An 11,280-nucleotide genomic window follows, 5' to 3' on the forward strand; every position below is an offset into this window, starting at 1 on the left:
AACAGGATAATCTGGAAATGGTTTAAAAGGGAGAAATTGTCGAAAAGGAGGCGAAGGCGATTGAATGGGCTAAAAATCGGACAGGCTGTCCGGGGAAAAAAAAGGGGGGGGGGTGGTGGAAAAAGGGACAAAAGGGGTGCAACACGAGGACTTCCCAGGGGGTCACCCATCCTAGTACTACTCTCGCCCAAGCACGCTTAACTGCGGAGTTCTGATGGGATCCGGTGCATTAGTGCTGGTATGATCGCACCCGAAGATTAACCGCGACTTTATTGTTTTAAGCAGTAGACGAGGAAAAAAATGAAATTAAATGGAACAGGATAATCTGGAAATGGTTTAAAAGGGAGAAATTGTCGAAAAGGAGGCGAAGGCGATTGAATGGGCTAAAAATCGGACAGGCTGTCCGGGGAAAAAAAAGGGGGGGGGGGTGGTGGAAAAAGGGACAAAAGGGGTGCAACACGAGGACTTCCCAGGGGGTCACCCATCCTAGTACTACTCTCGCCCAAGCACGCTTAACTGCGGAGTTCTGATGGGATCCGGTGCATTAGTGCTGGTATGATCGCACCCGAAGATTAACCGCGACTTTATTGTTTTAAGCAGTCGACGGGGAAAAAAATGAAATTGAATGGAACAGGATAATCTGGAAATGGTTTAAAAGGGAGAAATTGTCGAAAAGGAGGCGAAGGCGATTGAATGGGCTAAAAATCGGACAGGCTGTCCGGGGAAAAAAAGGGGGGGGGGGGGTGGTGGAAAAAGGGACAAAGGGGGTGCAACACGAGGACTTCCCAGGGGGTCACCCATCCTAGTACTACTCTCGCCCAAGCACGCTTAACTGCGAAGTTCTGATGGGATCCGGTGCATTAGTGCTGGTATGATCGCACCCGAAGATTAACCGCGACTTTATTGTTTTAAGCAGTAGACGGGGAAAAAAATGAAATTGAATGGAACAGGATAATCTGGAAATGGTTTAAAAGGGAGAAATTGTCGAAAAGGAGGCGAAGGCGATTGAATGGGCTAAAAATCGGACAGGCTGTCCGGGGAAAAAAAAGGGGGGGGGTGGTGGAAAAAGGGACAAAAGGGGTGCAACACGAGGACTTCCCAGGGGGTCACCCATCCTAGTACTACTCTCGCCCAAGCACGCTTAACTGCGGAGTTCTGATGGGATCCGGTGCATTAGTGCTGGTATGATCGCACCCGAAGATTAACCGCGACTTTATTGTTTTAAGCAGTAGACGGGGAAAAAAATGAAATTGAATGGAACAGGATAATCTGGAAATGGTTTAAAAGGGAGAAATTGTCGAAAAGGAGGCGAAGGCGATTGAATGGGCTAAAAATCGGACAGGCTGTCCGGGGAAAAAAAAGGGGGGGGGGTGGTGGAAAAAGGGACAAAAGGGGTGCAACACGAGGACTTCCCAGGGGGTCACCCATCCTAGTACTACTCTCGCCCAAGCACGCTTAACTGCGGAGTTCTGATGGGATCCGGTGCATTAGTGCTGGTATGATCGCACCCGAAGATTAACCGCGACTTTATTGTTTTAAGCAGTAGACGGGGAAAAAAATGAAATTGAATGGAACAGGATAATCTGGAAATGGTTTAAAAGGGAGAAATTGTCGAAAAGGAGGCGAAGGCGATTGAATGGGCTAAAAATCGGACAGGCTGTCCGGGGAAAAAAAAGGGGGGGGGTGGTGGAAAAAGGGACAAAAGGGGTGCAACACGAGGACTTCCCAGGGGGTCACCCATCCTAGTACTACTCTCGCCCAAGCACGCTTAACTGCGGAGTTCTGATGGGATCCGGTGCATTAGTGCTGGTATGATCGCACCCGAAGATTAACCGCGACTTTATTGTTTTAAGCAGTAGACGGGGAAAAAAATGAAATTGAATGGAACAGGATAATCTGGAAATGGTTTAAAAGGGAGAAATTGTCGAAAAGGAGGCGAAGGCGATTGAATGGGCTAAAAATCGGACAGGCTGTCCGGGGAAAAAAAAGGGGGGGGGGTGGTGGAAAAAGGGACAAAAGGGGTGCAACACGAGGACTTCCCAGGGGGTCACCCATCCTAGTACTACTCTCGCCCAAGCACGCTTAACTGCGGAGTTCTGATGGGATCCGGTGCATTAGTGCTGGTATGATCGCACCCGAAGATTAACCGCGACTTTATTGTTTTAAGCAGTAGACGGGGAAAAAAATGAAATTGAATGGAACAGGATAATCTGGAAATGGTTTAAAAGGGAGAAATTGTCGAAAAGGAGGCGAAGGCGATTGAATGGGCTAAAAATCGGACAGGCTGTCCGGGGAAAAAAAAGGGGGGGGGGGTGGTGGAAAAAGGGACAAAAGGGGTGCAACACGAGGACTTCCCAGGGGGTCACCCATCCTAGTACTACTCTCGCCCAAGCACGCTTAACTGCGGAGTTCTGATGGGATCCGGTGCATTAGTGCTGGTATGATCGCACCCGAAGATTAACCGCGACTTTATTGTTTTAAGCAGTAGACGGGGAAAAAAATGAAATTGAATGGAACAGGATAATCTGGAAATGGTTTAAAAGGGAGAAATTGTCGAAAAGGAGGCGAAGGCGATTGAATGGGCTAAAAATCGGACAGGCTGTCCGGGGAAAAAAAAAGGGGGGGGGTGGTGGAAAAAGGGACAAAAGGGGTGCAACACGAGGACTTCCCAGGGGGTCACCCATCCTAGTACTACTCTCGCCCAAGCACGCTTAACTGCGGAGTTCTGATGGGATCCGGTGCATTAGTGCTGGTATGATCGCACCCGAAGATTAACCGCGACTTTATTGTTTTAAGCAGTAGACAGGGAAAAAAATGAAATTGAATGGAACAGGATAATCTGGAAATGGTTTAAAAGGGAGAAATTGTCGAAAAGGAGGCGAAGGCGATTGAATGGGCTAAAAATCGGACAGGCTGTCCGGGGAAAAAAAAGGGGGGGGGTGGTGGAAAAAGGGACAAAAGGGGTGCAACACGAGGACTTCCCAGGGGGTCACCCATCCTAGTACTACTCTCGCCCAAGCACGCTTAACTGCGGAGTTCTGATGGGATCCGGTGCATTAGTGCTGGTATGATCGCACCCGAAGATTAACCGCGACTTTATTGTTTTAAGCAGTAGACGGGGAAAAAAATGAAATTGAATGGAACAGGATAATCTGGAAATGGTTTAAAAGGGAGAAATTGTCGAAAAGGAGGCGAAGGCGATTGAATGGGCTAAAAATCGGACAGGCTGTCCGGGGAAAAAAAAGGGGGGGGGGTGGTGGAAAAAGGGACAAAAGGGGTGCAACACGAGGACTTCCCAGGGGGTCACCCATCCTAGTACTACTCTTGCCCAAGCACGCTTAACTGCGGAGTTCTGATGGGATCCGGTGCATTAGTGCTGGTATGATCGCACCCGAAGATTAACCGCGACTTTATTGTTTTAAGCAGTAGACGGGGAAAAAAATGAAATTGAATGGAACAGGATAATCTGGAAATGGTTTAAAAGGGAGAAATTGTCGAAAAGGAGGCGAAGGCGATTGAATGGGCTAAAAATCGGACAGGCTGTCCGGGGAAAAAAAAGGGGGGGGGGGGTGGTGGAAAAAGGGACAAAAGGGGTGCAACACGAGGACTTCCCAGGGGGTCACCCATCCTAGTACTACTCTCGCCCAAGCTCGCTTAACTGCGGAGTTCTGATGGGATCCGGTGCATTAGTGCTGGTATGATCGCACCCGAAGATTAACCGCGACTTTATTGTTTTAAGCAGTAGACGGGGAAAAAAATGAAATTGAATGGAACAGGATAATCTGGAAATGGTTTAAAAGGGAGAAATTGTCGAAAAGGAGGCGAAGGCGATTGAATGGGCTAAAAATCGGACAGGCTGTCCGGGGAAAAAAAAGGGGGGGGGGGGTGGTGGAAAAAGGGACAAAAGGGGTGCAACACGAGGACTTCCCAGGGGGTCACCCATCCTAGTACTACTCTCGCCCAAGCACGCTTAACTGCGGAGTTCTGATGGGATCCGGTGCATTAGTGCTGGTATGATCGCACCCGAAGATTAACCGCGACTTTATTGTTTTAAGCAGTAGACGGGGAAAAAAATGAAATTGAATGGAACAGGATAATCTGGAAATGGTTTAAAAGGGAGAAATTGTCGAAAAGGAGGCGAAGGCGATTGAATGGGCTAAAAATCGGACAGGCTGTCCGGGGAAAAAAAAGTGGGGGGGGGGTGGTGGAAAAAGGGACAAAAGGGGTGCAACACGAGGACTTCCCAGGGGGTCACCCATCCTAGTACTACTCTCGCCCAAGCACGCTTAACTGCGGAGTTCTGATGGGATCCGGTGCATTAGTGCTGGTATGATCGCACCCGAAGATTAACCGCGACTTTATTGTTTTAAGCAGTAGACGGGGAAAAAAATGAAATTGAATGGAACAGGATAATCTGGAAATGGTTTAAAAGGGAGAAATTGTCGAAAAGGAGGCGAAGGCGATTGAATGGGCTAAAAATCGGACAGGCTGTCCGGGGAAAAAAAAGGGGGGGGGGTGGTGGAAAAAGGGACAAAAGGGGTGCAACACGAGGACTTCCCAGGGGGTCACCCATCCTAGTACTACTCTTGCCCAAGCACGCTTAACTGCGGAGTTCTGATGGGATCCGGTGCATTAGTGCTGGTATGATCGCACCCGAAGATTAACCGCGACTTTATTGTTTTAAGCAGTAGACGGGGAAAAAAATGAAATTGAATGGAACAGGATAATCTGGAAATGGTTTAAAAGGGAGAAATTGTCGAAAAGGAGGCGAAGGCGATTGAATGGGCTAAAAATCGGACAGGCTGTCCGGGGAAAAAAAAGGGGGGGGGGGTGGTGGAAAAAGGGACAAAAGGGGTGCAACACGAGGACTTCCCAGGGGGTCACCCATCCTAGTACTACTCTCGCCCAAGCTCGCTTAACTGCGGAGTTCTGATGGGATCCGGTGCATTAGTGCTGGTATGATCGCACCCGAAGATTAACCGCGACTTTATTGTTTTAAGCAGTAGACGGGGAAAAAAATGAAATTGAATGGAACAGGATAATCTGGAAATGGTTTAAAAGGGAGAAATTGTCGAAAAGGAGGCGAAGGCGATTGAATGGGCTAAAAATCGGACAGGCTGTCCGGGGAAAAAAAAGGGGGGGGGGGGTGGTGGAAAAAGGGACAAAAGGGGTGCAACACGAGGACTTCCCAGGGGGTCACCCATCCTAGTACTACTCTCGCCCAAGCACGCTTAACTGCGGAGTTCTGATGGGATCCGGTGCATTAGTGCTGGTATGATCGCACCCGAAGATTAACCGCGACTTTATTGTTTTAAGCAGTAGACGGGGAAAAAAATGAAATTGAATGGAACAGGATAATCTGGAAATGGTTTAAAAGGGAGAAATTGTCGAAAAGGAGGCGAAGGCGATTGAATGGGCTAAAAATCGGACAGGCTGTCCGGGGAAAAAAAAGGGGGGGGGGGGTGGTGGAAAAAGGGACAAAAGGGGTGCAACACGAGGACTTCCCAGGGGGTCACCCATCCTAGTACTACTCTCGCCCAAGCACGCTTAACTGCGGAGTTCTGATGGGATCCGGTGCATTAGTGCTGGTATGATCGCACCCGAAGATTAACCGCGACTTTATTGTTTTAAGCAGTAGACGGGGAAAAAAATGAAATTGAATGGAACAGGATAATCTGGAAATGGTTTAAAAGGGAGAAATTGTCGAAAAGGAGGCGAAGGCGATTGAATGGGCTAAAAATCGGACAGGCTGTCCGGGGAAAAAAAAGGGGGGGGGGTGGTGGAAAAAGGGACAAAAGGGGTGCAACACGAGGACTTCCCAGGGGGTCACCCATCCTAGTACTACTCTTGCCCAAGCACGCTTAACTGCGGAGTTCTGATGGGATCCGGTGCATTAGTGCTGGTATGATCGCACCCGAAGATTAACCGCGACTTTATTGTTTTAAGCAGTAGACGGGGAAAAAAATGAAATTGAATGGAACAGGATAATCTGGAAATGGTTTAAAAGGGAGAAATTATCGAAAAGGAGGCGAAGGCGATTGAATGGGCTAAAAATCGGACAGGCTGTCCGGGGAAAAAAAAGGGGCGGGGGGGGTGGTGGAAAAAGGGACAAAAGGGGTGCAACACGAGGACTTCCCAGGGGGTCACCCATCCTAGTACTACTCTCGCCCAAGCACGCTTAACTGCGGAGTTCTGATGGGATCCGGTGCATTAGTGCTGGTATGATCGCACCCGAAGATTAACCGCGACTTTATTGTTTTAAGCAGTAGACGGGGAAAAAAATGAAATTGAATGGAACAGGATAATCTGGAAATGGTTTAAAAGGGAGAAATTGTTGAAAAGGAGGCGAAGGCGATTGAATGGGCTAAAAATCGGACAGGCTGTCCGTGGAAAAAAAAGGGGGGGGGTGGTGGAAAAAGGGACAAAAGGGGTGCAACACGAGGACTTCCCAGGGGGTCACCCATCCTAGTACTACTCTCGCCCAAGCACGCTTAACTGCGGAGTTCTGATGGGATCCGGTGCATTAGTGCTGGTATGATCGCACCCGAAGATTAACCGCGACTTTATTGTTTTAAGCAGTAGACGGGGAAAAAAATGAAATTGAATGGAACAGGATAATCTGGAAATGGTTTAAAAGGGAGAAATTGTCGAAAAGGAGGCGAAGGCGATTGAATGGGCTAAAAATCGGACAGGCTGTCCGGGGAAAAAAAAGGGGGGGGGGGTGGTGGAAAAAGGGACAAAAGGGGTGCAACACGAGGACTTCCCAGGGGGTCACCCATCCTAGTACTACTCTCGCCCAAGCACGCTTAACTGCGGAGTTCTGATGGGATCCGGTGCATTAGTGCTGGTATGATCGCACCCGAAGATTAACCGCGACTTTATTGTTTTAAGCAGTAGACGGGGAAAAAAATGAAATTGAATGGAACAGGATAATCTGGAAATGGTTTAAAAGGGAGAAATTGTCGAAAAAGAGGCGAAGGCGATTGAATGGGCTAAAAATCGGACAGGCTGTCCGGGGAAAAAAAAGGGGGGGGGGTGGTGGAAAAAGGGACAAAATGGGTGCAACACGAGGACTTCCCAGGGGGTCACCCATCCTAGTACTACTCTCGCCCAAGCACGCTTAACTGCGGAGTTCTGATGGGATCCGGTGCATTAGTGCTGGTATGATCGCACCCGAAGATTAACCGCGACTTTATTGTTTTAAGCAGTAGACGGGGAAAAAAATGAAATTGAATGGAACAGGATAATCTGGAAATGGTTTAAAAGGGAGAAATTGTCGAAAAGGAGGCGAAGGCGATTGAATGGGCTAAAAATCGGACAGGCTGTCCGGGGAAAAAAAAGGGGAGGGGGGGGTGGTGGAAAAAGGGACAAAAGGGGTGCAACACGAGGACTTCCCAGGGGGTCACCCATCCTAGTACTACTCTCGCCCAAGCACGCTTAACTGCGGAGTTCTGATGGGATCCGGTGCATTAGTGCTGGTATGATCGCACCCGAAGATTAACCGCGACTTTATTGTTTTAAGCAGTAGACGGGGAAAAAAATGAAATTGAATGGAACAAGATAATCTGGAAATGGTTTAAAAGGGAGAAATTGTCGAAAAGGAGGCGAAGGCGATTGAATGGGCTAAAAATCGGACAGGCTGTCCGGGGAAAAAAAAGGGGGGGGGTGGTGGAAAAAGGGACAAAAGGGGTGCAACACGAGGACTTCCCAGGGGGTCACCCATCCTAGTACTACTCTCGCCCAAGCACGCTTAATTGCGGAGTTCTGATGGGATCCGGTGCATTAGTGCTGGTATGATCGCACCCGAAGATTAACCGCGACTTTATTGTTTTAAGCAGTAGACGGGGAAAAAAATGAAATTGAATGGAACAGGATAATCTGGAAATGGTTTAAAAGGGAGAAATTGTTGAAAAGGAGGCGAAGGCGATTGAATGGGCTAAAAATCGGACAGGCTGTCCGTGGAAAAAAAAGGGGGGGGGGTGGTGGAAAAAGGGACAAAAGGGGTGCAACACGAGGACTTCCCAGGGGGTCACCCATCCTAGTACTACTCTCGCCCAAGCACGCTTAACTGCGGAGTTCTGATGGGATCCGGTGCATTAGTGCTGGTATGATCGCACCCGAAGATTAACCGCGACTTTATTGTTTTAAGCAGTAGACGGGGAAAAAAATGAAATTGAATGGAACAGGATAATCTGGAAATGGTTTAAAAGGGAGAAATTGTCGAAAAGGAGGCGAAGGCGATTGAATGGGCTAAAAATCGGACAGGCTGTCCGGGGAAAAAAAAGGGGGGGGGGTGGTGGAAAAAGGGACAAAAGGGGTGCAACACGAGGACTTCCCAGGGGGTCACCCATCCTAGTACTACTCTCGCCCAAGCACGCTTAACTGCGGAGTTCTGATGGGATCCGGTGCATTAGTGCTGGTATGATCGCACCCGAAGATTAACCGCGACTTTATTGTTTTAAGCAGTAGACGGGGAAAAAAATGAAATTGAATGGAACAGGATAATCTGGAAATGGTTTAAAAGGGAGAAATTGTCGAAAAGGAGGCGAAGGCGATTGAATGGGCTAAAAATCAGACAGGCTGTCCGAGGAAAAAAAAGGGGGGGGGTGGTGGAAAAAGGGACAAAAGGGGTGCAACACGAGGACTTCCCAGGGGGTCACCCATCCTAGTACTACTCTCGCCCAAGCACGCTTAACTGCGGAGTTCTGATGGGATCCGGTGCATTAGTGCTGGTATGATCGCACCCGAAGATTAACCGCGACTTTATTGTTTTAAGCAGTAGACGGGGAAAAAAATGAAATTGAATGGAACAGGATAATCTGGAAATGGTTTAAAAGGGAGAAATTGTCGAAAAGGAGGCGAAGGCGATTGAATGGGCTAAAAATCGGACAGGCTGTCCGGGGAAAAAAAAGGGGAGGGGGGGGTGGTGGAAAAAGGGACAAAAGGGGTGCAACACGAGGACTTCCCAGGGGGTCACCCATCCTAGTACTACTCTCGCCCAAGCACGCTTAACTGCGGAGTTCTGATGGGATCCGGTGCATTAGTGCTGGTATGATCGCACCCGAAGATTAACCGCGACTTTATTGTTTTAAGCAGTAGACGGGGAAAAAAATGAAATTGAATGGAACAAGATAATCTGGAAATGGTTTAAAAGGGAGAAATTGTCGAAAAGGAGGCGAAGGCGATTGAATGGGCTAAAAATCGGACAGGCTGTCCGGGGAAAAAAAAGGGGGGGGGTGGTGGAAAAAGGGACAAAAGGGGTGCAACACGAGGACTTCCCAGGGGGTCACCCATCCTAGTACTACTCTCGCCCAAGCACGCTTAATTGCGGAGTTCTGATGGGATCCGGTGCATTAGTGCTGGTATGATCGCACCCGAAGATTAACCGCGACTTTATTGTTTTAAGCAGTAGACGGGGAAAAAAATGAAATTGAATGGAACAGGATAATCTGGAAATGGTTTAAAAGGGAGAAATTGTTGAAAAGGAGGCGAAGGCGATTGAATGGGCTAAAAATCGGACAGGCTGTCCGTGGAAAAAAAAGGGGGGGGGGGTGGTGGAAAAAGGGACAAAAGGGGTGCAACACGAGGACTTCCCAGGGGGTCACCCATCCTAGTACTACTCTCGCCCAAGCACGCTTAACTGCGGAGTTCTGATGGGATCCGGTGCATTAGTGCTGGTATGATCGCACCCGAAGATTAACCGCGACTTTATTGTTTTAAGCAGTAGACGGGGAAAAAAATGAAATTGAATGGAACAGGATAATCTGGAAATGGTTTAAAAGGGAGAAATTGTCGAAAAGGAGGCGAAGGCGATTGAATGGGCTAAAAATCGGACAGGCTGTCCGGGGAAAAAAAAGGGGGGGGGGGTGGTGGAAAAAGGGACAAAAGGGGTGCAACACGAGGACTTCCCAGGGGGTCACCCATCCTAGTACTACTCTCGCCCAAGCACGCTTAACTGCGGAGTTCTGATGGGATCCGGTGCATTAGTGCTGGTATGATCGCACCCGAAGATTAACCGCGACTTTATTGTTTTAAGCAGTAGACGGGGAAAAAAATGAAATTGAATGGAACAGGATAATCTGGAAATGGTTTAAAAGGGAGAAATTGTCGAAAAGGAGGCGAAGGCGATTGAATGGGCTAAAAATCAGACAGGCTGTCCGAGGAAAAAAAAGGGGGGGGGTGGTGGAAAAAGGGACAAAAGGGGTGCAACACGAGGACTTCCCAGGGGGTCACCCATCCTAGTACTACTCTCGCCCAAGCACGCTTAACTGCGGAGTTCTGATGGGATCCGGTGCATTAGTGCTGGTATGATCGCACCCGAAGATTAACCGCGACTTTATTGTTTTAAGCAGTAGACGGGGAAAAAAATGAAATTGAATGGAACAGGATAATCTGGAAATGGTTTGAAAGGGAGAAATTGTCGAAAAGGAGGCGAAGGCGATTGAATGGGCTAAAAATCGGACAGGCTGTCCGGGGAAAAAAAAGGGGGGGGGGTGGTGGAAAAAGGGACAAAAGGGGTGCAACACGAGGACTTCCCAGGGGGTCACCCATCCTAGTACTACTCTCGCCCAAGCACGCTTAACTGCGGAGTTCTGATGGGATCCGGTGCATTAGTGCTGGTATGATCGCACCCGAAGATTAACCGCGACTTTATTGTTTTAAGCAGTAGACGGGGAAAAAAATGAAATTGAATGGAACAGGATAATCTGGAAATGGTTTAAAAGGGAGAAATTGTCGAAAAGGAGGCGAAGGCGATTGAATGGGCTAAAAATCGGACAGGCTGTCCGGGGAAAAAAAAGGGGGGGGGGGGTGGAAAAAGGGACAAAAGGGGTGCAACACGAGGACTTCCCAGGGGGTCACCCATCCTAGTACTACTCTCGCCCAAGCACGCTTAACTGCGGAGTTCTGATGGGATCCGGTGCATTAGTGCTGGTATGATCGCACCCGAAGATTAACCGCGACTTTATTGTTTTAAGCAGTAGACGGGGAAAAAAATGAAATTGAATGGAACAGGATAATCTGGAAATGGTTTAAAAGGGAGAAATTGTCGAAAAGGAGGCGAAGGCGATTGAATGGGCTAAAAATCGGACAGGCTGTCACGGGAAAAAAAAGGGGGGGGGGTGGTGGAAAAAGGGACAAAAGGGGTGCAACACGAGGACTTCCCAGGGGGTCACCCATCCTAGTACTACTCTCGCCCAAGCACGCTTAACTGCGGAGTTCTGATGGGATCCGGTGCATTAGTGCTGGTATGATCGCACCCGAATATTAACCGCGACTTTA

General features: G+C 48.6%; 36 non-coding genes across 36 annotated transcripts; all 36 read right to left on the reverse strand.

Moving 5' to 3' along the window:
- Window positions 1–133: 133 nt before the first annotated feature.
- Window positions 134–252, reverse strand: LOC145817994 (5S ribosomal RNA). The gene has a single exon (XR_014359585.1). It is a non-coding gene; the product is annotated as a 5S ribosomal RNA (ribosomal RNA).
- A 196-nt stretch (window positions 253–448) lies between these two features.
- On the reverse strand, window positions 449–567 carry LOC145817995 (5S ribosomal RNA). The gene has a single exon (XR_014359586.1). It is a non-coding gene; the product is annotated as a 5S ribosomal RNA (ribosomal RNA).
- A 197-nt stretch (window positions 568–764) lies between these two features.
- Window positions 765–883, reverse strand: LOC145817937 (5S ribosomal RNA). Its single transcript, XR_014359530.1, has one exon. It is a non-coding gene; the product is annotated as a 5S ribosomal RNA (ribosomal RNA).
- Window positions 884–1,077: 194 nt separating this feature from the next.
- Window positions 1,078–1,196, reverse strand: LOC145817996 (5S ribosomal RNA). Its single transcript, XR_014359587.1, has one exon. It is a non-coding gene; the product is annotated as a 5S ribosomal RNA (ribosomal RNA).
- Window positions 1,197–1,391: 195 nt separating this feature from the next.
- Window positions 1,392–1,510, reverse strand: LOC145817998 (5S ribosomal RNA). Its single transcript, XR_014359589.1, has one exon. It is a non-coding gene; the product is annotated as a 5S ribosomal RNA (ribosomal RNA).
- A 194-nt stretch (window positions 1,511–1,704) lies between these two features.
- LOC145817999 (5S ribosomal RNA) lies at window positions 1,705–1,823 on the reverse strand. Its single transcript, XR_014359590.1, has one exon. It is a non-coding gene; the product is annotated as a 5S ribosomal RNA (ribosomal RNA).
- A 195-nt stretch (window positions 1,824–2,018) lies between these two features.
- LOC145818000 (5S ribosomal RNA) lies at window positions 2,019–2,137 on the reverse strand. The gene has a single exon (XR_014359591.1). It is a non-coding gene; the product is annotated as a 5S ribosomal RNA (ribosomal RNA).
- A 196-nt stretch (window positions 2,138–2,333) lies between these two features.
- On the reverse strand, window positions 2,334–2,452 carry LOC145818001 (5S ribosomal RNA). The gene has a single exon (XR_014359592.1). It is a non-coding gene; the product is annotated as a 5S ribosomal RNA (ribosomal RNA).
- Window positions 2,453–2,647: 195 nt separating this feature from the next.
- On the reverse strand, window positions 2,648–2,766 carry LOC145818002 (5S ribosomal RNA). Its single transcript, XR_014359593.1, has one exon. It is a non-coding gene; the product is annotated as a 5S ribosomal RNA (ribosomal RNA).
- Window positions 2,767–2,960: 194 nt separating this feature from the next.
- Window positions 2,961–3,079, reverse strand: LOC145817851 (5S ribosomal RNA). The gene has a single exon (XR_014359449.1). It is a non-coding gene; the product is annotated as a 5S ribosomal RNA (ribosomal RNA).
- A 195-nt stretch (window positions 3,080–3,274) lies between these two features.
- Window positions 3,275–3,393, reverse strand: LOC145817940 (5S ribosomal RNA). Its single transcript, XR_014359533.1, has one exon. It is a non-coding gene; the product is annotated as a 5S ribosomal RNA (ribosomal RNA).
- A 197-nt stretch (window positions 3,394–3,590) lies between these two features.
- LOC145817944 (5S ribosomal RNA) lies at window positions 3,591–3,709 on the reverse strand. Its single transcript, XR_014359536.1, has one exon. It is a non-coding gene; the product is annotated as a 5S ribosomal RNA (ribosomal RNA).
- A 197-nt stretch (window positions 3,710–3,906) lies between these two features.
- LOC145817852 (5S ribosomal RNA) lies at window positions 3,907–4,025 on the reverse strand. Its single transcript, XR_014359450.1, has one exon. It is a non-coding gene; the product is annotated as a 5S ribosomal RNA (ribosomal RNA).
- A 197-nt stretch (window positions 4,026–4,222) lies between these two features.
- Window positions 4,223–4,341, reverse strand: LOC145817853 (5S ribosomal RNA). The gene has a single exon (XR_014359451.1). It is a non-coding gene; the product is annotated as a 5S ribosomal RNA (ribosomal RNA).
- Window positions 4,342–4,536: 195 nt separating this feature from the next.
- LOC145817942 (5S ribosomal RNA) lies at window positions 4,537–4,655 on the reverse strand. Its single transcript, XR_014359534.1, has one exon. It is a non-coding gene; the product is annotated as a 5S ribosomal RNA (ribosomal RNA).
- A 196-nt stretch (window positions 4,656–4,851) lies between these two features.
- Window positions 4,852–4,970, reverse strand: LOC145817945 (5S ribosomal RNA). The gene has a single exon (XR_014359537.1). It is a non-coding gene; the product is annotated as a 5S ribosomal RNA (ribosomal RNA).
- A 197-nt stretch (window positions 4,971–5,167) lies between these two features.
- Window positions 5,168–5,286, reverse strand: LOC145817854 (5S ribosomal RNA). Its single transcript, XR_014359452.1, has one exon. It is a non-coding gene; the product is annotated as a 5S ribosomal RNA (ribosomal RNA).
- Window positions 5,287–5,483: 197 nt separating this feature from the next.
- On the reverse strand, window positions 5,484–5,602 carry LOC145817855 (5S ribosomal RNA). Its single transcript, XR_014359453.1, has one exon. It is a non-coding gene; the product is annotated as a 5S ribosomal RNA (ribosomal RNA).
- Window positions 5,603–5,797: 195 nt separating this feature from the next.
- On the reverse strand, window positions 5,798–5,916 carry LOC145817943 (5S ribosomal RNA). The gene has a single exon (XR_014359535.1). It is a non-coding gene; the product is annotated as a 5S ribosomal RNA (ribosomal RNA).
- A 198-nt stretch (window positions 5,917–6,114) lies between these two features.
- Window positions 6,115–6,233, reverse strand: LOC145817857 (5S ribosomal RNA). Its single transcript, XR_014359455.1, has one exon. It is a non-coding gene; the product is annotated as a 5S ribosomal RNA (ribosomal RNA).
- A 194-nt stretch (window positions 6,234–6,427) lies between these two features.
- On the reverse strand, window positions 6,428–6,546 carry LOC145817858 (5S ribosomal RNA). The gene has a single exon (XR_014359456.1). It is a non-coding gene; the product is annotated as a 5S ribosomal RNA (ribosomal RNA).
- A 196-nt stretch (window positions 6,547–6,742) lies between these two features.
- LOC145817859 (5S ribosomal RNA) lies at window positions 6,743–6,861 on the reverse strand. The gene has a single exon (XR_014359457.1). It is a non-coding gene; the product is annotated as a 5S ribosomal RNA (ribosomal RNA).
- A 195-nt stretch (window positions 6,862–7,056) lies between these two features.
- Window positions 7,057–7,175, reverse strand: LOC145817918 (5S ribosomal RNA). The gene has a single exon (XR_014359512.1). It is a non-coding gene; the product is annotated as a 5S ribosomal RNA (ribosomal RNA).
- Window positions 7,176–7,373: 198 nt separating this feature from the next.
- Window positions 7,374–7,492, reverse strand: LOC145817860 (5S ribosomal RNA). The gene has a single exon (XR_014359458.1). It is a non-coding gene; the product is annotated as a 5S ribosomal RNA (ribosomal RNA).
- Window positions 7,493–7,686: 194 nt separating this feature from the next.
- Window positions 7,687–7,805, reverse strand: LOC145817946 (5S ribosomal RNA). Its single transcript, XR_014359538.1, has one exon. It is a non-coding gene; the product is annotated as a 5S ribosomal RNA (ribosomal RNA).
- Window positions 7,806–8,000: 195 nt separating this feature from the next.
- Window positions 8,001–8,119, reverse strand: LOC145817862 (5S ribosomal RNA). Its single transcript, XR_014359459.1, has one exon. It is a non-coding gene; the product is annotated as a 5S ribosomal RNA (ribosomal RNA).
- A 195-nt stretch (window positions 8,120–8,314) lies between these two features.
- LOC145817863 (5S ribosomal RNA) lies at window positions 8,315–8,433 on the reverse strand. The gene has a single exon (XR_014359460.1). It is a non-coding gene; the product is annotated as a 5S ribosomal RNA (ribosomal RNA).
- Window positions 8,434–8,627: 194 nt separating this feature from the next.
- Window positions 8,628–8,746, reverse strand: LOC145817864 (5S ribosomal RNA). Its single transcript, XR_014359461.1, has one exon. It is a non-coding gene; the product is annotated as a 5S ribosomal RNA (ribosomal RNA).
- A 198-nt stretch (window positions 8,747–8,944) lies between these two features.
- Window positions 8,945–9,063, reverse strand: LOC145817865 (5S ribosomal RNA). Its single transcript, XR_014359462.1, has one exon. It is a non-coding gene; the product is annotated as a 5S ribosomal RNA (ribosomal RNA).
- Window positions 9,064–9,257: 194 nt separating this feature from the next.
- LOC145817947 (5S ribosomal RNA) lies at window positions 9,258–9,376 on the reverse strand. The gene has a single exon (XR_014359539.1). It is a non-coding gene; the product is annotated as a 5S ribosomal RNA (ribosomal RNA).
- Window positions 9,377–9,572: 196 nt separating this feature from the next.
- On the reverse strand, window positions 9,573–9,691 carry LOC145817866 (5S ribosomal RNA). Its single transcript, XR_014359463.1, has one exon. It is a non-coding gene; the product is annotated as a 5S ribosomal RNA (ribosomal RNA).
- Window positions 9,692–9,887: 196 nt separating this feature from the next.
- Window positions 9,888–10,006, reverse strand: LOC145817867 (5S ribosomal RNA). Its single transcript, XR_014359464.1, has one exon. It is a non-coding gene; the product is annotated as a 5S ribosomal RNA (ribosomal RNA).
- Window positions 10,007–10,200: 194 nt separating this feature from the next.
- LOC145817869 (5S ribosomal RNA) lies at window positions 10,201–10,319 on the reverse strand. Its single transcript, XR_014359466.1, has one exon. It is a non-coding gene; the product is annotated as a 5S ribosomal RNA (ribosomal RNA).
- Window positions 10,320–10,514: 195 nt separating this feature from the next.
- LOC145817870 (5S ribosomal RNA) lies at window positions 10,515–10,633 on the reverse strand. Its single transcript, XR_014359467.1, has one exon. It is a non-coding gene; the product is annotated as a 5S ribosomal RNA (ribosomal RNA).
- A 194-nt stretch (window positions 10,634–10,827) lies between these two features.
- On the reverse strand, window positions 10,828–10,946 carry LOC145817871 (5S ribosomal RNA). Its single transcript, XR_014359468.1, has one exon. It is a non-coding gene; the product is annotated as a 5S ribosomal RNA (ribosomal RNA).
- A 195-nt stretch (window positions 10,947–11,141) lies between these two features.
- Window positions 11,142–11,260, reverse strand: LOC145817872 (5S ribosomal RNA). The gene has a single exon (XR_014359469.1). It is a non-coding gene; the product is annotated as a 5S ribosomal RNA (ribosomal RNA).
- Window positions 11,261–11,280: the final 20 nt, after the last annotated feature.

This window comes from Camellia sinensis, unplaced genomic scaffold (genome assembly GCF_055761805.1).
Source record: "Camellia sinensis isolate YWXY unplaced genomic scaffold, ASM5576180v1 Unanchor549, whole genome shotgun sequence".
NCBI lineage: Eukaryota > Viridiplantae > Streptophyta > Magnoliopsida > Ericales > Theaceae > Camellia > Camellia sinensis.